The following is a 24,049-nucleotide window of genomic DNA, read 5'->3' on the forward strand; positions in this document are numbered from 1 at the left end:
ATCCTGAACCTAAAAGGACTCTGAAGAGGAAGCTAAGGGAAGCTAAAGCACAACTCTCTGGAGAAAATCTGACTGAAAATTTTGAAAAAGAAGGAGACATGGCCGAAAATAATAACAATGCAAGGAAGATGCTTGGTGACTTTACTGCACCTAATTCCAATTTACATGGGAGAAGCATCTCAATCCCTGCCATTGGAGCAAACAATTTTGAGCAGAAACCTCAATTAGTTTCTCTAATGCAACAGAATTGCAAGTTTTATGGACTTCCATCAGAAGATCCCTTTCAGTTCTTAACTGAATTCTTGCAGATCTGTGATACTGTTAAGACCAATGGGGTTGATCCCGAGGTCTACAGGATTATGCTGTTCCCATTTGCTGTAAGAGACAGAGCTAGAATATGGTTGGACTCTCAACCTAAAGACAGCTTGAACTCTTGGGATAAGCTGGTCACGGCTTTCTTAGCCAAGTTCTTTCCTCCTCAAAAGCTTAGTAAGCTTAGAGTGGATGTTCAAACCTTCATACAAAAGGAAGGTGAATCCCTCTATGAAGCTTGGGAGAGATACAAGGAACTGACTAAAAAGTGTCCTTCTGACATGCTTTCAGAATGGACCATCCTGGATATATTCTATGATGGTCTGTCTGAATTATCAAAGATGTCATTGGACCATTCTGCAGGTGGATCCATTCACCTAAAGAAAATGCCTGCAGAAGCTCAAGAACTCATTGACATGGTTGCAAATAACCAGTTCATGTACACTTCTGAAAGGAATCCTGTGAGTAATGGGACGCCTCAGAGGAAAGGAGTTCTTGAAATTGATACTCTGAATGCCATATTGGCTCAGAATAAAATATTGACTCAGCAAGTCAATATGATCTCTCAGAGTCTGAATGGATTGAAGGAATCATCCAACAGTACTAAAGAGGCATCTTCTAAAGAAGAAGCTTATGATCCTGAGAACCCTGCAATAGCAGAGGTGAATTACATGGGTGAACCCTATGGAAACACCTATAATCCCTCATGGAGAAATTATCCAAATTTCTCATGGAAGGATCAACAAAAGCCTCAACAAGGCTTTAATAATGGTGGAAGAAACAAGTTTAGCAATAGCAAACCTTTTCCATCATCCACTCAGCAACAGACAGAGAATTCTGGGCAGAACCCATCTAGCTTAGCAAATATAGTCTCTGATCTATCTAAGGCCACTGTGAGTTTCATGAATGAAACAAGGTCCTCCATTAGGAATTTGGAAGCACAAGTGGGCCAGCTGAGTAAAAGAGTCACTAAAATCCCTCCTAGTACTCTCCCAAGCAATACAGAAGAAAATCCAAAATGAGAGTGCAAGGCCATAGCCTTACATGGTGTGGCCGAACCCAAAGAGGAAGAGGAGGATGTGAATCCTAGTGAGGAAGACCTCCTGGGACGTTCAGTGACCAATAAGGAGTATCCCTTTGAGGAACCAAAGGAATCTGAGGCTCATCTAGAGACCATAGAGATTCTATTAAACCTCCTTCTGCCCTTCATGAGCTCTGATGAGTATTCTTCCTCTGAAGAGGATGAAGACATTACTGAAGAGTAAGTTGCTAAATACCTTGGTGCAATCATGAAGCTGAATGCCAAATTATTTGGTAATGAGACTTGGGAAGATAAACCTCCCTTGCTCACCAATGAACTAAATGCATTGGACAGGCAGAAATTGCCCCAAAAGAAATAGGATCCTGGCAAATTCTTAATACCCTATACTATAGGCACCATGACCTTTGAGAAGGCTCTGTGTGACTTGGGGTCAGGAATAAACTTAATGCCACTCTCTGTAATGGAGAAACTTGGGATCTTTGAGGTGCAAGCTACCAGAATCTCATTAGAGATGGCAGACAACTCAAGAAAACAGGCTTATGGACAAGTAGAGGACGTGTTAGTAAAGGTTGAAGGCCTTTACATCCCTGCTGATTTTATAATCCTAGACACTGAAAAGGAAGAGGATGAATCCATCATCCTTGGAAGACCCTTCCTAGCCACAGCAAGAGCTGTGATTGATGTGGACAAAGGAGAATTGGTCCTTCAACTGAATGAGGACAACCTTGTGTTTAAGACTCAAGGATCTCCTTCTGTAATCATGGAGAGGAAGTATGAAAAGCTTCTCTCACCGCAGAGTCAACCAAAGCCCCCACAGTCAAACTCTAAGTTTGGTGTTGGGAGGCCACAACCAAACTCTAAGTTTGGTGTTGAACCCCCACATTCAAACTCTAAGTTTGGGGTTGGGAGGTCCCAACAATGCTCTGAACATCTATGAGGCTCCATGAGAGCTCACTGTCAAGCTATTGACGTTAAAGAAGCGCTTATTGGGAGGCAACCCAATGTTATTTAATCATATCTATTTTATTTTATTTTTTTTGTTATTTTGTGTTTTATTAGGTTGATGATTATGTGAAGTCACAAAAACTACTGAAAAATCAAAAACAGAATGAAAAACAGCATTGAAAATAGCACACCCTAGAGGAGAGCAGTCTGGCATTTAAATGCCAGAAACATGCATCTGTCTGGCGTTTAATGCCAGAAACAGGCACCAAGCTGGCGTTTAACGCCAGAAACAAGCATCTGCCTGGCGTTAAACGCCAGAAACAGGCTACATTTGGGCGTTTAACACCAGAAACAAGCAGCAATCTGGCGTTAAACGCCAGGATTGCACAGCAAGGGCGTTTTACACGCCTAATTGGAGCAGGGATGTTAAGTCCTTGACCCCACTTGATCTGTGGACTCCACAGGATCCCCTCAGGATCTGTGGACCCCACAGGATCCCCACATCTTCTTCTCTCCTCTTCACACCTTTTCATAACTCTCTTCCCCAAATACCCTTCACCAATCACCTCAATCACTCTTTTCCATCACCTCTTCACCACTCACATCCATCCTCTCTTCCCTATAAACCCTACCTACCTTTAAAATTCAAACTAATTTCCCTCCCAAACACAACCCTAATGGTCGAACCCTACACCCCCCTCACTCCTATATAAACCCCTCACTCCTTCTACATTTTCACACAACACAACCCTCTCTTCTTCTCCTTGGCCGAATACATCTTCTCCCCCCATCTCCTCCATTTTCTTCTTCTTCTACTACTTTTTTTCTTCTTTTGCTCAGGGACGAGCAAACATTTTAAGTTTCGTGTGGTAAAAGCATAGCTTTTTGTTTTTCCATAACCATTTATGGCACCTAAGGCCAGAGAAACCTCTAGAAAGAGGAAAGGGAAGGCAATGGCTTCCACCTCTGAGTCATGGGAGATGGAGATATTCATCTCAAAGGTCCATCAAGACCACTTCTATGAAGTTGTGGCCAAGAAGAAAGTGATCCCTGAGGTTCCTTTCAAGCTCAAAAAGAATGAGTATCCAGAGATCCGACTTGAGATCCAAAGAAGAGGTTGGGAAGTTCTCACCAACCCCATTCAACAAGTCGGGATCCTAATAGTTTAAGAGTTCTATGCAAACGCATGGATCACTAGGAACCAGGATCAAAGTGTGAACCCGAATCCAAAGCATTGGCTTACCATGGTTCGGAGGAAATACTTAGATTTCAGTCCGGAAAATGTAAGGCTGGCGTTCAACTTGCCAATGATGGAAGAGAACGCACACCCCTACACAAGAAGGGTCAACTTTGATCAAAGGTTGAACCAAGTCCTTATAGACATATGTGAGGAAGGAGCTCAATGGAAAATTGACTCAAGAGGCAAGCCGGTTCAACTAAGTAGGCATGACCTCAAACCAGTGGCTAGAGGATGGCTAGAGTTCATTCAACGCTCAATCATTCCTACTAGTAACCGGTCTGAAGTTACTATAGACCGGGCCATCATGATCCATAGTATCATGATTGGAGAGGAGGTGGAAGTTCATGAGATTATACCTCAAGAACTTTACAAGGTGGCCGACAAGTCCTCCACTTGGGCAAGGTTAGCCTTTCCTCACCTCATATGCCACCTCTGCAATTCGGCTGGAATTGACATAGAGGGAGACATCCTCATTGAAGAGGACAAGCCCATCACTAAGAAAAGGATGGAGCAAATAAGAGATCATGGACCTCAACATGAGCATGAGGAAATTCCTCACCATGAAATCCCTGAGATGCCTCAGGGGATGCACTTTCCTCTACAAAAATATTGGGAGCAAATCAACACTTCCCTAGGAGAATTAAGCTCCAACATGGGACAACTAAGGATGGAGCACCAAGAGCATTCCATCATCCTCCATGAAATTAGAGAAGATCAAAGAGCTATGAGGGAGGAGCAACAAAGACAAGGAAGAGACATAGAGGAGCTCAAAAGCACCATTGGTTCTTCAAGAAGAGGAAGACGCCACCCTCACTAAGGTGGACTCATTCCTTAATCTCCTTGTCTATTTATTTTACTGTTTTTCGATTTTTGAGCTTTATGCTTTATTTATGTTTGTGTCTTTACTATATGATTACTAGTGTCTAAGTGTCTATGCCTTCAAGTTATGAATGTCCTATGAATCCATCACCTTTCTTAAATGAAAAATGCTTTAATTACAAAAGAACAAGAAGTACATGGTTTCGAATTCATCCTTGAAACTAGTTTAGTTATTTTGATGTGGTGAAAATACTTTTGTTTTCTGAATGAATGCTTGAACAGTGCATATGTCTTTTGAAATTATTGCTTATGAATGTTAAATATGTTGGCTCTTGAAAGAATGATGAAAAAGAAGACATGTTATCTGATAATCTGAAAAATCATAAAAATGATTCTTGAAGCAAGAAAAAGTAGTGAATATACAAAAGCTTGCGAAAAAAAAAAGAAAAATGCGAAAAAAAGGGGAAAAGAAAAAGCAAGCAGAAAAAGCCAAAAGCTCTTAAAACCAAAAGGCAAGAGCAAAAAGCCAATAGCCCTTAAAAACCAAAAGGCAAGGGTAATAAAAAGAATCCAAGGCTTTGAGCATCAGTGGATAGGAGGGCCTAAAGGAATAAAATCCTGGCCTAAGCGGCTAAACCAAGCTATCCCTAACCATGTGCTTGTGGCGTGAAGGTGTCAAGTGAAAACTTGAGACTGAGCGGTTAAAGTCAAGGTCCTAAGAAAAAAAAAGAGTGTGCTTAAGAATCCTGGAAACCTCTAATTGGGGACTTTAGCAAAGCTGAGTCACAATCTGAAAAGGTTCACCCAGTTATGTGTCTGTGGCATTTATGTATCCGGTGGTAATACTGGAAAACAAAGTGCTTAGGGCCACGGCCAAGAATCATAAAGTAGCTGTGTTCAAGAAACAACATACTGAACTAGGAGAATCAATAACACTATCTGAACTCTGAGTTCCTATAGATGCCAATCATTCTGAACTTCAATGGATAAAGTGAGATGACAAAACTATTCAAGAGGCAAAAATCTACAAGTCCCGCTCATCTGATTGGAGCTAAGTTTCATTGATATTTTAGAATTCATAGTATATTCTCTTCTTTTTATCCTATTTGATTTTCAGTTGCTTGGGGACAAGCAACAATTTAAGTTTGGTGTTGTGATGAGAGGATAATTTATACGCTTTTTGGCATTGTTTTTACATAGTTTTTAGTATAATTTAGTTAGTTTTTAGTATATTTTATTAATTTTTCAATAAAAATCACATTTCTGGACTTTACTATGAGTTTGTGTATTTTTCTGTGATTTCAGGTAATCTCTGGCTGAAATTGAGGGACTTGAGCAAAAATCAGATTCAGAGGTTGAAGAAGGACTGCAGATGCTGTTGGATTCTGACCTCCCTGCACTCAAAGTGGATTTTCTGGAGCTACAGAACTCTAAATGGCGCGCTCTCAATTGAGTTGGAAAGTAGACATCCAGGGCTTTCCAGAAATATATAATAGTCCATACTTTTCCCGAGTTTAGACGACGCAAACTGGCGTTCAACACCAGTTTCATGCTGCATTCTGGAGTTAAACACCAGAAACAGGTTGCAAAGTGGAGTTAAACGCCAGAAACAGGTTACAAACTGGCGTTCAACTCCAAGAGAAGCCTCTACACGTGTAAAGCTCAATGTTCAGCCCAAGCACACACCATGTGGGCCCCAGAAGTGGATTTCTGCAACATTTACTCATTTCTGTAAACCCTAGTAACTAGTCTGATATAAATAGGACCTTTTACTATTGTATTAGACATCTTTGATCAGTTTTATGCTATCTTAGACCTTTATGGGGGCTGGCCACTCGGCCATGCCTGGACCTTGTTCTTATGTATTTTCAACGGTAGAGTTTCTACACACCATAGATTAAGGTGTGGAGCTCTGCTGTTCCTCATGAATTAATACAAAGTACTATTGTTTTTCTATTCAATTCAAGCTTATTCCGATTCTAAGATATTCATTCGCACCTTAATATGAATGTGATGATCATGACAGTCATCATCATTCCCAACCTATGAATACGTGCCTGACAACCACTTCCGTTCTACCTTTGAATAAATGAGTATCTCTGGAATTCCTTAATCAGAATCTTCGTGGTATAAGTTAGAATCTATGGACAGCCATTCTTGAGATCCGAAAAGTCTAAACCTTGTCTGTGGTATTCCGAGTAGGATCTGGGAAGGGATGGCTGCGACGAGCTTCAAACTCGCGAGTGCTGGGCGTAGTGACAGACGCAAAAGGATCAATGGATCCTATTCCAGTATGATCGAGAACCGACAGATGATTAGCCATACAGTGACAGCACATTGGACCATTTTCACTGAGAGGACAGGATGTAGCCATTGACAACGGTGATGCCTAACATACAGCTTGCCATAGAAAGGAGTATGAATGATTGGATGAAGACAATAGGAAAGCAGAGGTTCAGGAGGAACGAACGCATCTCTATACGCTTATCTGAAACTCTCACCAATGAATTACATAAGTATCTCAATCTTTAATTTACGTTTTATTTATATTTTAATTATCAATTCACCATAACCATTTGAATTCGCCTGACTGAGATTTACAAGGTGACCATAGCTTGCTTCAAGCCGACAATCTCCGTGGGATCGACGCTTACTCACGTAAGGTTTATTACTTGGATGACCCAGTGCACTTGCTGGTTAGTTGTGCGAAGTTGTGACAAAGAACTAAGATTATGAACGTGCGTATTGAGTTTTCAGCGCCGTTACCAAGGAATGGAACCGTCACGATTTCTGCGCACCAGGGTGAAGCTCCTGCAGTCTATTCTCCTGAATGATCCTACTCAAAACACCACAGACAAGGTCGGATCTTCCGGATCAGAGAATGCTGCGCCTTTGGATTCTAGCCTCTACCATAGAGACCCTAATCTCCCTATACCTCGGCTGAACTGGTGTCTCGAGAAGTCCCCAACGAAGACGTGGATTAGCCGTCTGAGAGATGTATAATCAAGCTAGCAGTTCGATGCTTTCTAGTCACGCATTCACACGAACCCAAGAAGACACAGGTGGTTGTTAGGCACATGGTCTTAGTATGAAAAATGGAGCTGATTGTCATGGATCATCCCATTCATCAAGTTGAAGAACGAATATACATCTTAGAATTGAATCAAATGCGGATTAAAGAGAAACAGTAATACTTTTATTAATTCATAGAACTCAGCAGGGCTCCTCCCCTCAACCTAGGAGGTTTAGAAACTCATACTGATAGGAAACACAATAATAAACGAAAATATGGCATAAAGGTCTGTATGATTATGTAAAATATCCCTTAAATACTAAACTAATGACTAAGGATTACTAAGAAAGGGTAAAACAGTCTTTTGGTGCTAAAATCCACTTCTAGGGCCTACTTGGTGAGTGTTTAGGCTGAGCTTTGATGAGATCCACATGCTAGGAGGCATCTAGGACATTGAACGCTGGCTAGGGGGTCCTCTTTGGAAGTCTGGACGCTGGTCTCTTCCTTTGGGCACTGGACGCCTGGAATGGGGCAGGAGGATGGCGTTGGACACCAGTTTTGGGCCTTCTAATCTGAAGCAAAGTATAGACTATCATACATTACTGGAAAGCTCTGGAAATTATCTTTCCATATCCGTTAATAACACTCCATTTGGACTTTTGTAGCTCCATAAAAGCTCTTCTGAGTGCAAAGAGGTCAGATTTGGACAGCATTTGCAGTGCTTTCTCTGTCTTTGAATCAAACTTTTGCTAACTTTTATTCCAGCTCCTCAATTTCAGCCAAAAAATATATGAAATTGCATAAAAACATAAACTCAAAGTAGAATCCAAAAAATGTGATTTTAACACTAAAACCTATGAAAAATTAATAGAAATTAAACAAAACATGTTAAAAACTATATGAAAATGATGCGAAAAAGCGTATAAAATATCTCCTCATCAAAAAGTATAGACTATTATATAAGGTTGGAAAGATTTGAAAGTTGGCTTTCTAACGCCATAGAGACCGAGTCAATTGGATATCTGCAGCTCAAGTTATGCTCATTGTAATACAAGGAGGTCAGGGTTGATAGCATCTACTATCCTTTCTTCGTTGTTGCAAAAAACTCTGCCAAATTCGCCTGAAATTCACCTGAAATCATAAAAACACCACAAAAAACTCAAAGTAGCATCCAAAGAGGATTTTTACACTAAAATATAAAAAAAACTTAATAAAATCTAACTAAAAACAACTAGAAAATGCTAGGAAAAAGGGTATAAGATGCTCACTCATCACAACACCAAACTTAAACTGTTGCTTATCCTCAAGCAACCAAAATAATATAAGACCAAGATAATGCTTAAGACTTTGAGTTTGTCAATGAAGCTCAGGTCTAGTTACTTAATAGGGCTTATGACACTCTATTTCTGAATAGCTTTGGCATCTCACCATCCTTTGAAGCTCAGAAATATCAGCATCTCTTGGAATTAGAACTCGGATGATGTTATAGATTCTCTTCTTTAGGATCTAATTGATTCTTGAACACAACTTTTTCTTTTTCTTGGTGCATTGCACCTTTGAGTCTAGCCATTACTCTAAGTGTTTTGTTTTCAAGCTTAACTTGATACATAAACACCACAAACACTTAACTGGGGAACCTTTTGGTTCGAATTTTTCCTTGATTTTTCTCCCAGACAGTGGTGCTCAGAGCCTTAGGCATACTTTGTAATAGCATTGGGTCACAACTTTAAGTGTTCAGTCTCAAGTTTTACTTGACACTTTTACACCACAAGCATATGGTTAGGAAAAACCACTCTTTTGAGCCTTTAGATCAGTTTTGACCCTCCTAACTATTGATGCTCAAAGCCTTAGACCTTTTTTCTTTTGATTTTTCTTTTTATTTCAATTCTTTTTGTTGTTTCTTTTGCTTCAAGAATCAATCTTTCTCTTATTTCAGAGCATCAATAATACTTCTCTAAGTTCTTGTTCCTCAAAAACTAATATACTCAACTCCAATATCAAATATGCACCAGTTAATTCATATTCAGGAATAAAGATAGTGCCACCACATCTATGTAACTAGAACAACTCATAATATATAACTCAAATCTCATGCATTTTACTACTTTCTTTTCAAAAGATTTTTCTTTTAAGCTTAGTGGACAATATGTGAGACATCTTCTAACCATAAAAATTTTGAAAATAAACTACTAAAGCAAAGAAATCCTAAGAGTGATCATGCAAGCCTAGAAAGAAAAATAGAAAATAGAATGAAATACTGAAAAATAGAAAGAAAGGGAGAATGAAACTCAACCACCTCAGTGCTGGTGGCTGCTCAGACTGTGCTCTTCTATGAAGATGATTCACCTTCCTTTGGTGCCATTGATGATAATATAAACCTAGAGCTTACTCTGAAACACCAAACTTAAAAATTTTACTTGTCTCCAAGCAAAGAAAGCTTGGTCCCTTTTTGGCGTTAAACACCAGGACTGTTTGCCTCCTTTCTGGCGTTAAACGCCCAGACTGGCGTTTAGCGCCAGAGCCTTCCTGCTCCGGGGTACTCTGTTTTCTATTCTAAGTTATTCTATCCATGTTCTAAGAACTGTGTATGATCACAAACAATATTAAACCTAGGAAAAATTTGAAGATCAATGAGAAATAAAATGAAATCAAACTAAAATAAAACTGAAATAAACTAAAGGATGCTTATGGTTGGGTTGCCTCCCAACAAATACTTCTTTACCATCATTAGCATGATGGATAGCTCCTTTACGGAGGGTTATAGGGGCTCATATCTTCACCCCTTATTGTGAACTTCCTCCCTGTGCTCTCATGAATTAGTTCAACATGCACTAAAGACATGATTCTGTTCACCATGTGTGGTATGACTGGACTTCTTATTCCTCCATCCCTTGAGTAATTTCTTCTTGGGGCCTCCTTCTTCAATGGTGGGTGGTGAATGCCCAACACCAAACTTAGGTTTGATGTCAGGGGGATCTATGTGGCTTTCCACTTAATGAGAAGGCTTGAGCACTGAGATCTGCATGCTAGTTCCGCTGTTGTCTGAGAGAGGTTGAGGTTTAAAAATTTTGAACAGAAAATAGTCCTCATGCATCCTCAGGCATAACTCTCCTCTCTCTACATCAATCAAGACTCTCCCAGTGGCTAGGAATGGCCTTCCTAGGATGATGCAGTCATTCTTCTTCTCTCCCTATCAAGTATCACGAAATCTGCAGGGAGGTAAAGGTATTCAACCTTTACTAGAACGTTCTCCACCAATCCATATGCCCGCTTTAGGGACTTGTTTGCCATCTCCAGTGAGATCCTTGTGGGTTGCGCCTCTTGGATCTCCAGCTTCTTCATCACAGAGAGAGGCATCAGATTTATGCTTGATCCAAGGTCGCATAGTGCCTTCTCAAATATGATGGTCCCTATAGTATAGGGAATTAGAAAGCTTCCGGGATCTGGCGATTTCTGAGGTAGCTTCTTTTACACTAGTGCACTACACTCCTTGGTCAGCACCACAATTTCATCTTCCCTCAGGGCCTTCTTCTTAGAGAATACGCTTTTCATATAGTCTATATAGGGGGCATTGGTGCACGAAATTGTGATCATCAATGGCGCCATCATCATGGTACGCACAATTGTAATCTCAACTCTTTATCATAACTCCGCACAACTAACCAGCAAGTGCACTGGGTCGTCCAAGTAATAAACCTTACGTGAGTAAGGGTCGATCCTACAGAGATTGTCGGCTTGAAGCAAGCTATGGTCACCTTGTAAATCTCAGTCAGGCAGATTCAGATGGTGATGGAGAATTGATAATTAAAAGATAAATAAAACATAAAATAAAGATAGAGATACTTATGTAATTCTTCGGTTGGAATTTCAGATAAGCGTATGAAGATGCTTTGTTCCTCCTGAACCTCTGCTTTCCTATTGCCTTCTTCCAATCATTCATACTCCTTTCCATGGCAAGCTTTATGTTGGGCATCACCGTTGTCAATGGCTACTTCCCGTCCTCTCAGTGAAAGCGTTCCAAATGCGCTGTCACCGCACGGCTAATCATCTGTCGGTTCTCGATCATGTCGGAATAGGATCCATTGATCCTTTTGCATCTGTCACACGCCCCACAATCGCGAGTTTGAAGCTCGTCACAGTCATCCCTTCCCAGATCCTACTCAGAATACCACAGACAAGGTTTAGACGTTCTGGATCTCAGGAATGGCCGCCAATAATTCTATCCTATACCACGAAGGTTCCAATCTTATATTAGAAATCCAAGAGATACGCATTCAAGCCATTGCTAGTAGAACAGAGGTGGTTGTCAGGCACATGTTCATAGGTGAGAATGATGATGAGTGTCACGGATCATCACATCCATCAAGTTGAAGAACGAATGAATATCTTGGAGAAGAAATAGACTTGAGTTGAATAGAAAAACAATAGTACTTTGTATTAATTCTTGAAGAACAGCAGAGCTCCACACCTTAATCTATGGTGTGTAAAAACTCCACCGTTGAAAATACATAAGAACAAGGTCTAGGCATGGCCGTGAGGCCAGCCCCCAGACGTGAAAAGGTCTATCCAAGTATGAGTAAAAGATAGATAGTATGAAAATACAATGGCAAAAGGTCCTATTTATAGAGAACTAGTAGCCTAAGGTTTACAAAAATCAGTAATTAATGCATAAATCTTCTTCCGGGCCCACTTGGTGTGTGCTTGGGCTGAGCATTGAAGCTTCCATGTGTAGAGACTTTTCTTGGAGTTAAACGCCAGCTTTTGTGCCAGTTTGGGTGTTTAACTCCAGCTTTTGTGCCAGTTTTGGAGTTAAACGCCAGAATTCATGAGCTAACTTGGAACGCCTATTTGGGCCATCAAATCTCGAGCAAAGTATGAACTATTATTTATTGCTGAAAAGCCCAAGATGTCTACTTTCCAACGCAATTGAGAGCGCGCCAATTGGGCTTCTATAGCTCCAGAAAATCCACTTTGAGTGCAAGGAGGTCAGAATTCAACAGCATCTGCAGTCCTTTTTCAGCCTCTGAATCAGATTTTTGCTCAGGTCCCTCAATTTCAGCCAGAAAATACCTGAAATCACAGAAAAACACACAAACTCATAGTAAAGTCCAGAATTGTGATTTTTATTTAAAAACTAATAAAAACATAATAAAAACTAACTAAAATATATTAAAAACATACTAAAAACAATGCCAAAAAGCGTATAAATTATCCGCTCATCACAACACCAAACTTAAATTGTTGCTTGTCCCCAAGCAATTGAAAATTAAATAGGATAAAAAAGAAGAGAATATACAATGAATTCCAAAAACATCTATGAAGATCAGTATTAATTAGATGAGCGGGGCTTTTAGCTTTTTGCTTCTGAATAGTTTTGGCATCTCACTTTATTCCTTGAAGTTCAGAATGATTGGCATCTATAGGAACTCAGAATCCAGATAGTGTTATTGATTCTCCTAGTTCAGTATGTTGATTCTTGAACACAGCTACTTTATGAGTCTTGGCTATGGCCCTAAGCACTTTGTTTTCCAGTATTACCACCGGATACATAAATGCCACAGACACATAACTGGGTGAACCTTTTCAGATTGTGACTCAGCTTTGCTAGAGTCCCCAATTAGAGGTGTCCAGGGTTCTTAAGCACAATCTTCTTTTTGCTTTGGACCTCGACTTTAACCGCTCAGTCTCAAGTTTTCACTTGACACCTTCACGCCACAAGCACATGGTTAGGGACAGCTTGGTTTAGCCGCTTAGGCCAGGATTTTATTCCTGTGGGCCCTCCTATCCACTGATGCTCAAGGCCTTGGATCCTTTTTATCACCCTTGCCTTTTGGTTTAAAGGGGTATTGGCTTTTTCTGCTTGCTTTTCTTTTTTTCTTTTCTTTTTCTTTTCTTTTTTTTTCCACAAGCTTTTCACTGCTTTTTCTTGCTTCAAGAATCAATTTTATGATCTTTCAGATCATTAGATAACATTTCTCCTTTTCCCATCATTCTTTCAAGAGCCAACAATTTTAACATTCATAAACAATCAAATTCAAAAATATGCACTGTTCAAGCATTCATTCAGAAAAACAATAGTATTGCCACCACATCAAGATAATTAAACTGTTTCAAAATTTGAAATTCATGCACTTCTTTTTCTTTTTCAATTAAAAACATTTTTCATTTAAGAAAGGTGATGGATTCATTTTCATAGCTTTATGGCATAGACACTTAGACACTAATGATCATGTAATAAAGACACAAACATAAATAAACATAAAGCACAATTTTCGAAAAAAAGGAAAATAAAGAATAAGGAAATTAAAGAACGGGTCCACCTTAGTGATGGCAACTTGTTCTTCCTCTTGAAGATCTTATGGAGTGCTTGAGCTCCTCAATGTCTCTTCCTTGCCTTTGTTGCTCCTCTCTCATGGTTCTTTGGTCTTCTCTAATTTTATGGAGGAGGATGGAATGCACTTGGTGTTCCACCCTTAGTTGTCCCATGTTGGAACTTAATTCTCCTAGGGAGGTGTTGATTTGCTCCCAATAGTTTTGTGGAGGAAAATGCATCCCTTGAGGCATCTCAGGGATTTCATGATGAGGAATTTCCTCATGCTCTTGTCCATGAGTGGGATCTCTTATTTGCTCCATCCTTTTCTTAGTGATGGGCTTATCCTCATCAATGAGGATGTCTTCCTCTATGTCAATTCCAGCTGAATTGCAGAGGTGACAAATGAGATGAGGGAAGACTAACTTTACCATAGTAGAGGACTTGTCCGCCACCTTGTAGAGTTCTTGGGATATAACTTCATGAACTTCTACTTCCTCTCTAATCATGATGCTATGAATCATGATAGCCCGGTCTATAGTAACTTCAGACCGGTTGCTAGTGGGAATGATTGAGTGTTGGATGAACTCCAACCATCCCCTAGCCACGGGCTTGAGGTCATGCCTTCTTAGTTGAACCAGCTTTCCTCTTGAATCATTCTTCCATTGAGCGCCCTCTTCATGAGGACTTGGTCCAACCTTTGATCAAAGTTGACCCTTCTAGTGTATGGGTGTGCATCTCCTTGCATCATGGGCAAGTTGAATGCTAACCTTACATTTTCCGGACTAAGGTCTAAGTATTTCCCTCGGACCATTGTAAGCCAATTCTTAGGATCCAGGTTCACACTTTGATCATGGTTCTTGGTGATCCATGCATTGGCATAGAACTCTTGAACCATTAAGATTCTGACTTGTTGAATGGGGTTGGTGAGAACTTCCCAACTCTTCTTCGGATCTCATGTCGGATCTCCGGATATTCGCCCTTTTTGAGCTTAAAAGGGACCTCGGGGATCACCTTCTTCTTGGCCACAACTTCATAGAAGTGGTCTTGATACACCTTTGAGAGGAATCTCTCCATCTCCCATGACTCGGAGGTGGAAGCTTTTGCCTTCCCTTTCCTCTTTCTAGAGGTTTCTCCGGCCTTCGGTGCCATTAATGGTTATGGAAAAACAAAAAAGCTTTAGCTTTTACCACACCAAACTTAGAAGGTTGCTCGTCCTCGAGCAAAAGAAGGAAGAAGAGAGCAGAAGAAGAAGAAATAGAGGAGATGGAGGGGCTTAGTGTTTCGGCCAAGGGGGAGAAGCAGTGTTTAGGTTGTGTGAAAATGAAGGAGTGAAGATGGGTTTATATAGGAGTGGAGAGGGGGGTAAGGTTCGGCCATTATGGGCGGGTTTGGGTGGGGAAGTGGTTTGAATTTGAATGGTGAGGTAGGTGGGGTTTTATGAAGGATGGATGTGAATGGTGAAGAGAATTGTGGGATTTGATAGGTGAGGGTTTTTTTGGGGAAGAGGTATTGAGGTGATTGGTGAATGGGTAAAGAAGAGAGAGAGGTGGGGTAGGTGGGGATCCTGTGGGATCCACAGATCTTGAGGTGTCAAGGATTTCTCATCCCTGCACCATGTGGCGTGCAAAACGCCCCTTGCTGTCAATCCTGGCGTTAAACGCCAGGCTGCTGCCCATTTCTGGCGTTTAACGCCAGCTTCTTGCCCATTCCTGGCGTTAAACGCCAGTCTGGTGCCCATTTCTGGCGTTAAACGCCCAGAATGGTGCCAGACTGGGCGTTTAACACCCATTCTGCTACCCTTACTCGCGTTTAAACGCCAGTAAGTTTCTCCTCCAGGGTGTTCTATTTTTCATTCTATTTTTCCTTCTGTTTTTGCTTTTTCAATTGTTTTTTTGACTTCACATGATCATCAACCTACAGAAAACATAAAATAACAAAAGAAAATAGAAATTTAATATAGATAAGTAAAAATTGGGTTGCCTCCCAACAAGCGCTTCTTTAATGTCAATAGCTTGACAGTGGCTCTCATGGAGCCTCACAGATGTTCAGAGCAATGTTGGAACCTCCCAACACCAAACTTAGAGTTTGAATGTGGGGGTTCAACACCAAACTTAAAGTTTGGTTGTGGCCTCCCAACACCAAACTTAGAGTTTGACTGTGGGGGCTCTGTTTGACTCTGTATTGAGAGAAGCTCTTCATGCTTCCTCTCCATGGTGACAGAGGGATATCCTTGAGCTTTAAACACAAGGGAGTCTTCATTCACTTGAATGATCAATTCTTCTCTGTCAACATCAATCACAGCTTTTGTTGTGGCTAGGAAGGGTCTGCCAAGGATGATGGATTCAGCCATACACTTCCCAGTCTCTAGGATTAAGAAATCAGCAGGGATGTAATGGTCTTCAACCTTTACCAAGACATCCTCTACAAGTCCATAAGCCTGTTTCTTTGAATTGTCTGCCATCTCCAGTGAGATTCTTGCAGCTTGTACCTCAATGATCCCTAGCTTCTCCATTACAGAGAGAGGCATAAGGTTTATACTTGATCCCAGGTCACACAAAGCCTTCTCAAAGGTCATGTTGCCTATGGTACAAGGGATGGAAAATTTTCCAGGGTCTTGTCTCTTCAAAGGTAATTTCTGCCTAGTCAAGTCATCCAGTTCTTTGATGAGCAATGGAGGTTCATCCTCCCAAGTCTCATTACCAAACAACTTGGCATTTAACTTCATGATTGCTCCAAGGTACTTAGCAACTTGCTCTTCAGTAACATCTTCATCCTCTTCAGAGGAAGAATACTCATCTGAGCTCATGAATGGCAGAAGTAAATTTAATGGAATCTCTATGGTCTCAGTCTGAGCCTCAGATTCCCATGGTTCCTCATTAGGGAACTCCTTGGAGGTCAGTGGACGTCCATTGAGGTCTTCCTCAGTGGAGATTACTGCCTCTTCCTCCTCTCCAGGTTCGGCCATGTGAGACGTGTTTATGGCCTTGCACTCTCTCTTTGGATTCTCTTCTGTATTGCTTGGGAGAGTACTAGGAGGGAGTTCAGTAATTTTCTTACTCAGCTGACCCACTTGTGCCTCCAAATTTCTAATGGAGGACTGATAAACCCATATTTCAGGAGTTATTTTGTGCTTAGTTTAAGTGATTTATTCAATCCTTCACCCACTTATTCATATTAATTGCATGGTTTTACTTTCCCTTACTTATTATGTGATGTACGTGAAAAATATGTTTCCTAAGCTTTAAAATTAATTATTTTAATTACCTTTATTTTCATTCGATGCCGTGATTAGTGTGTTGAGTAGTTTCAGATTTTCTAAGACAGAATGACTTAAAGGATGGAAAAGGAAACGTACAAAAAATGAAAGGAAAGTGCGAAACGGAATTTTGAAGAAACTGGCATCCATGCGATCCCATAGACGACGCGATCGCGTGCCAGGAGCGAAGAAGCAGCGACGCGGCCGCATGACTGACGCGGCCGCGCGACTTGAGCATAGCGCATTCGATGCGGACGCATGACCGACGCGACTGCGCCACAAGGAAAACTCCAGATGACACGACCGCGTGACCCACGCGGACGCGTGACAGAGGCCACGTATCAGAATTTACAGAATACGCCCCCAGCGATTTCTGAATCCCTTTTGGCCCAGATCCAGGTACAGAACATACAGACTAGAGGCTATAAAGTGGGGGAATGCATCCATTCAAAAGGAGGCTCGCCAATTTTTACTTCCCATGATTTAAATTTAGTCTTGATAGAGGTTCTCTCCTCTCTCTCTTAGGATTTAGGACTTCTCTTAGTTTGTAAGAGTGACTCTCAATCCAGGTTTAATGTTTCTTTGTTTTAGCTTCCCTTTCACTTTTAATTATTCCAGTACTTGAGTTGATTATTTACTTTTATAATTGAATTTATGAATTATTCCATGTTACAGATTATTATTTGAATTAATGATATTTGAGGTATTTTCAGTTTATGATTGCTCTTTTTAATTTATGTTATCATTGTTTCCGATCTGAAGATATTTTATTCCAGCAATTTACTTTTTCCCCTTTTGGTCATGGTTAAGAAATCAGTAACGCAACAGTTATCAACCTCAGCATAATTGATAATCGTTATCTTGCTAAATAAACTGAACTTCAATAATCCCAACTTTTTCTTAGGAAATAAATAGGATTCGAAGGTCAAACTAATTAGTCCCTTGACTTTTCTTTGCTTTAGTAAGGGTTAACTAAGTGGAATTTAGATTCAACTTTCATTATTGTTGAGAGAGATAACTAAGTTGGACTTCTAATTTCTCTTACCTTGCCAAAAGTTGCTTTACAGTATTTATTTATTTTAATTGCCATTTACTTTACTTGTCATTCAAATCACTTGCTTCTCACCTTCTAAACCCCGATTACAACCTTTATAGCCAATAATAAGAACATACTTCCTTGCAGTTCCTTGAGAAGACGACCCGAGATTTGAATACTCGGTTAACAATTTTTAAGGGGTTTGTTACTTATGACAACCAAACGTTTGTACGAAGGGATTTTTGTTGGTTTAGAGACTATATCTACAACGCAACTGTTCTTATGAAATTCTTTACTGGCAAAAATCCCAACGTCAAAATGGCGCCGTTGCCGGGGAGCTGCTAACGTGTGCCTTATTATTGGTTATTGTAAATATTTTTCTTTTGCTTGTTTCTTTATTTTTGTTTTTCCTTTTTATCTTTATTTGCTACCATGAACTCTCACCCCTCTCGCTTTGAGTTTGGTTCTAACTTTGTTGAAGGAAATAGAAGTTACAGCAGGAATATGCATCAAGGTCAGACCAATCAAGGATGGATGGAGCCAAGAGGATCTAATCAACCCTTTAGGCAGCAACACCCTCCGAGATATCCTGGACAAAGACCATTCTACCGTGCATACCCAGCTAAAAGATATGGTGGACAACCTTGTAACTACCAACAAGCCCCACCCCGTGCATATAAACCATCCTTTCAACATAACCTCGAACCACCACACTCACAAGCTTCTCTTCACCATTCGCCACCATATGATCCTTCCTTACCCCAGTACCAATCCAATCACTCCCAATCACCGCCACTTTCCTATGTATCGTGTCCAAATCCGGCAACCCAAGAAGTAGCGGTTCGCCTAAAGGAAACAGTAAATAAACTTCAAACAACCATTCGACAACTGGAGCAAGTAGTAATTCAATGGGTTTCTAGGCACTCAAATACACAAGGATCAGCCACAGCCCCATGTGAACAGTCTAACGAAGAGCGTAGCATGAAGGAGATACCAGAAACTCCAGTGGACAAGACAGAGATTGAATTTGTACTAGAACAAGTAGAAGAAGCTGTCATTGTTCAAGAAGAAGAGTTGGTTGAAGATCTAGCAGATGCTGAACCTCCATGGGAATCCAGAACTGAGGAGAACTCCGTCAAGGACGCTACAGTTAATGCTAAGGAGGATATTGTACAATCTCCAAGGCAAGTTATTTATGAAGAATCAGACGGAATAACCCATGACACAAATTCCCTTGATGATGATAGTCATAAGTCAAATTCTCTTAGTAATGAACTGGCATCCGCAAGTGAATTCTCTGAGGTCGAAGAATCTTTCCCAAGTGAATATGAAGACGACGCGGAGGTAGATTTCTCTCAACCTCCAATCTATGACTCAAGTGATGAGGAAGACATAGAAGACTTTGATCAAGACACAGATACAATTGTAGAACCTTGCAAGGAAGTGGAGGAATTCACAGAATAGCACAAGGGAGTAGAACTTACAGAACTACCAGAAACACCTATCCCAAGGCCATTACCACCTAATACAAGCTTTAAGTGGGTACAATCCTTAACCTATAACGTTAATTATTTACTTGAATATGGTTTGCTTGAAACAGATGGCCAGCTTAGAGCTCTTTGCGGCTTTAAGAGTAAGAGGGAAATAGCTCGTACTCAGAGTTGGTGCACAAGGTTCAATAAGGTTCCACGCTTCACCTCGAAGTACACGGATTGGTATCATGCTCAATTGCATGGATCACAGAGAACGCTTGGTCACCATGGTGAGATTCTACTCTTTAAACCGCCCGGATGGAAACATGTAGATCAAGATGGAGGCGGATTTAAAAGCAAGGCTTGGAATCATGGACTCTATCCTGACATTCGTCATCCCGAGAGTCTGAAAATCTGTTTGAAGCTGCTCAGAAGCTTTACATGCCTAGTTTGGGACCCCGGAGGCCATTGGCATTCCAAGAACTGGTGGAGATTTTTGGATGAATTTAAACATAAGCCACCATAGCAGGAAGCTCCTCCAATGTCCAACTTAAGGACTTTAACTAAAAGTGCTAGGTGGGAGACAACCCACCATGGTATGGTTGCTTCTTTTTCAGTTTATTTCATGTTATTTGTTTTTATTTTTACTTCTTTTCTAGTTTACTTTATTGAACCTGGAATCATGTATAACACTCATATTAATCATTGCATTCAGTTTAAAAAAAAAAGCACGCACGCGATGCGGCAGCGTAGCTGACGCGTCCGCGTCACCAGTGCGTTTTAGAAGAAAAAAACTGAACAGAGAGTCATGCGAGAGCGTGGCTGGAGGCGTGCCTGTAGCACAAATTGATCCACACAACCGCGTGCCCCACGCGTCCGCGTCATGTGGGAAAAACGCCTCCCACGCGACCGCGTCACCCACGCAGCCGCGTGGCCCTGTAAAACCACGTAAGAAGGGTGTATGACCGAAAGTTGAGCTGGAATTGGGCTGGATTCGTGCTGGAATCCCAAGCCCTCTCACACAAACGCGTGCCCCACGCGTCCGCGTCATTTTAAGAAAAAGGCCACCCGCGCGATCGCGTCGCCCACGCGACCGCGTCACCCTGGATTTTGGCAATACCAAGTTTCGAACAGAGAGTTGTGCGACCGCGAGGCTGCACTCGCGCCACTAGCACAAATCCAGTCACGCGATCGCATGCCCCACGCGTCCGCATCGCCTGACCTTATTGCGCACCACGTGACCGCGTCACCCACGCGACCGCGTCGCCAGCGTTACACAACCTATCCAGATTAGTTCCAATTTTCTTATCTTTTCTTCTCTAATCCTAATTTCTTCTATCTTTTCTTCTTTCTTCTTTCTTTCTTACTTTATTTCTTTCCCTTCTCATTCTTCTTATCTTTTATTTTATTTTATTTATTTGCATACTTTCATTCATTGCATATTTTTATTTTTCCAAATTTATTATTTTACCATTGGTGTTCAAATGTTCTTATTCAACTGTTACATCTTTTCTGGTATTTTCTTGGTGCTTAATAACTTGTTTAATTCTGATTGAGTAATATTATTTAAATCAATGCCAATCTTTTATATCTATATTACTTTTGCATTGACATGAATTTATATTATCTCTCCTTCCCCACTCCCTTCCCCAGTGTTGTACATTTTGTACCACTGGCATGCCATGGCTTCTATTATTTTCTCACTTGCATGTTGTAGCTACCATGTAATTGAGACCCTTATTATTTGGCATTAACCCACTCATACTGTATTTATTTTCCCATCTTTATTTCTGGGTTACTCTTCTTCCCTTTTTCTTTCAGGATGGCCACCCGGAAGAGAACTGGAAGACGTTTACATGGGGAGACAGGCAAGTCAATCTGCACAATCTATAGAGAAAAGCATCAGTTGAAGCCACCCGTCCACTTGCACATCTTAGCATGCACCGAGGACGGTGCAATCTTTAAGTATGGGGAGGTCGATACCGATCTCCATGGGTTAGTACCTTTCTGTTTCAACACCAATGTTTAAATTTTCTTTGTTAAATTAGTAATTGTATTTGCATATTTGTTTGATTTTATGCATTTAGTTACTACTTGGTTAAAGTAATAAAATTCTTTTAAGACCCTATCTTTGAAAATTTTCACTAATTTAAATAGAAAAATTTTTTATGTTAAAACTTGTTTGAAGTTGTATGTGGAACATGGTTTTTGAGCCAAAGAACACACAACCTGTGAGATTTTGAGCTTATTTACATGGTTACATTATTTAACCATAAATATTTTATTCTTGTGTGTTTACTTCTCTATAATTGTGATCTTTACTTTGTTTCAGTCTATATGTCCAATATTTAGTGTATTACATGCTTGCATATGATTGAGGCCATTGTTTGATTTTAGCTCACTTATCCCAAATAAGCCTACCCTTTAAATCACCCTTGTTAGCCACTTTGAGCCTCTTAATCCCCATTTGTTCTATTTTATAACCACATTACTAGCCTTAAGCAGAAAAACAAATTAAAAATCCCAAGTTGAATCCTTGGTTAGCTTAAGATAGATATTGTGTATAATTTAAGTATGGGGAATTTTATGGGAACATAGGATGATAAAAAAAATAAAAATAAAAGGGGAGGGAATTAAATTGAATAAGTTATTTGAAAATTTGGGAAGCATGCTCATGTGAAATCAAAATAATTAAATTACCATGTGCATTGAAAAAAAAAATATTAAGTAATTAAATAAGGGGATACAAAAAAAAAGAAGAAAAAAATAATATTACCCCAAATGCAAAATAAAAAGAATCAATGCACATGGGACAAGATTCAAAATTACGTTTGATACATGAGCATGTAATACAAAAGTGGGAAAATTCGGGTAGCTAGGTAAAGTATTTTAAAATTATATAAAGTATGTATATGTTAGGTGAGATCTTAGACTAATCAAGGAATCACTTTATAAAGCTCACTTAGCTATACATATATCCTTATACCCTTATCTTAGCCCCATTACAACCTTGAAAAGACCTCATGATGTTTGCATTGATATACTAAATATTTGTTGATTGGTTAGATGAAGAACAAAGTTTAGAAAGCATGACTAGAGAAGAGTAGAGTGAATTAACCCTAGACACTTGAGAGATTAGAGTGCATATACACTACTAGTGAGGGTTCAGTGCTCAATTCTATGTTCCCTGCTTTCATGAGCTATCTTCTTACAAGTTTACTTGTCTTTTATTATATAATTTGAATTAGTGAAATTTGATTCATATTTGTCTTGGAGAACTTATTTACTTTTTACCAAGTAGGTAGAAACATCTTAGCATATAGGTGCATTAGATAGGTTGCATTTCATACATTCTATCATTCTTCTTCACTCTCTTTATAGCTTCTCTTGAGTTTAGCATGAGGACATACTATTGTTTAAGTGTGGGAAGGTTGATAAACCCATATTTCATGAGTTATTTTGTGCTTAGTTTGAGTGATTTATTCAATCCTTCACCCACTTATTCATATTAATTGCATGGTTTTACTTTCCCTTCCTTATTATGTGATGTACATGAAAAATATGTTTCCTAAGCTTTAAATTAATTATTTTAATTACCTTTATTTCCATTCGATGCCGTGATTAGTGTGTTGAGTAGTTTCAGATTTTCTAAGACAGAATGACTTAAAGGATGGAAAAGGAAACGTACAAAAAATGAAAGGAAAGTGCGAAACGGAGTTTTGAAGAAACTGGCATCCATGCGATCGCATGAACGATGCGATCGCATGCCAGGAGGGAAGAAGCAGCGACGCGGCCGCATGACTGACGTGGCCGCGCGACTTGAGCATAGCGCATTCGATGCGGACGCGTGACCGACGCGACCGCGCCACAAGGAAAACTCCAGATGACGCGACCGCGTGACCCACGCGGACGCGTGACAGAGGCCACGTATCAGAATATACAGAATACGCCCCCAGCGATTTCTGAAGCCCTTTTGGCCCAGATCCAGGTACAGAACACACAGACTATGGCTATAAAGTGGGGGAATGCATCCATTCAAAAGGAGGCTCGCCAATTTTTACTTCCCATGATTTAGATTTAGTCTTGAGAGAGGTTCTCTCCTCTCTCTCTTAGGATTTAGGACTTCTCTTAGTTTGTAAGAGTGACTCTCGATCCAGGTTTAATGTTTCTTTGTTTTAGCTTCCCTTTCACTTTTAATTATTCCAGCACTTGAGTTGATTATTTACTTTTATAATTGAATTTATGAATTATTCCATGTTACAGATTATTATTTGAATTAATGATATTTGAGTTATTTTCAGTTTATGATTGCTCTTTTTAATTTATGTTATCATTGTTTCCGATCTGAAGATATTTTATTCCAGCAATTTACTTTTTCCCCTTTTGGTCATGGTTAAGAAATCAGTAACGCAACAGTTATCAACCTCAGCATAATTGATAATCGTTATCTTGCTAATTAAACTGAACTTCAATAATCCGAACTTTTTCTTAGGAAATAAATAGGATTCGAAGGTCAAACTAATTAGTCCCTTGACTTTCCTTTGCTTTAGTAAGGGTTAACTAAGTGGAATTTAGATTCAACTTTCATTATTGTTGAGAGA

General features: G+C 40.0%; 1 non-coding gene across 1 annotated transcript; it reads right to left on the reverse strand.

The window, feature by feature from the left end:
* Positions 1–491: 491 nt before the first annotated feature.
* LOC148573993 (small nucleolar RNA R71) lies at positions 492–599 on the reverse strand. Its single transcript, XR_015906608.1, has one exon. It is a non-coding gene; the product is annotated as a small nucleolar RNA R71 (small nucleolar RNA).
* Between the last annotated feature and the right edge of the window lie 23,450 nt (positions 600–24,049).

This window comes from Arachis ipaensis, chromosome B2, assembly GCF_059453495.1.
Source record: "Arachis ipaensis isolate K30076 ecotype BB chromosome B2, ASM5945349v1, whole genome shotgun sequence".
Lineage (NCBI taxonomy): Eukaryota > Viridiplantae > Streptophyta > Magnoliopsida > Fabales > Fabaceae > Arachis > Arachis ipaensis.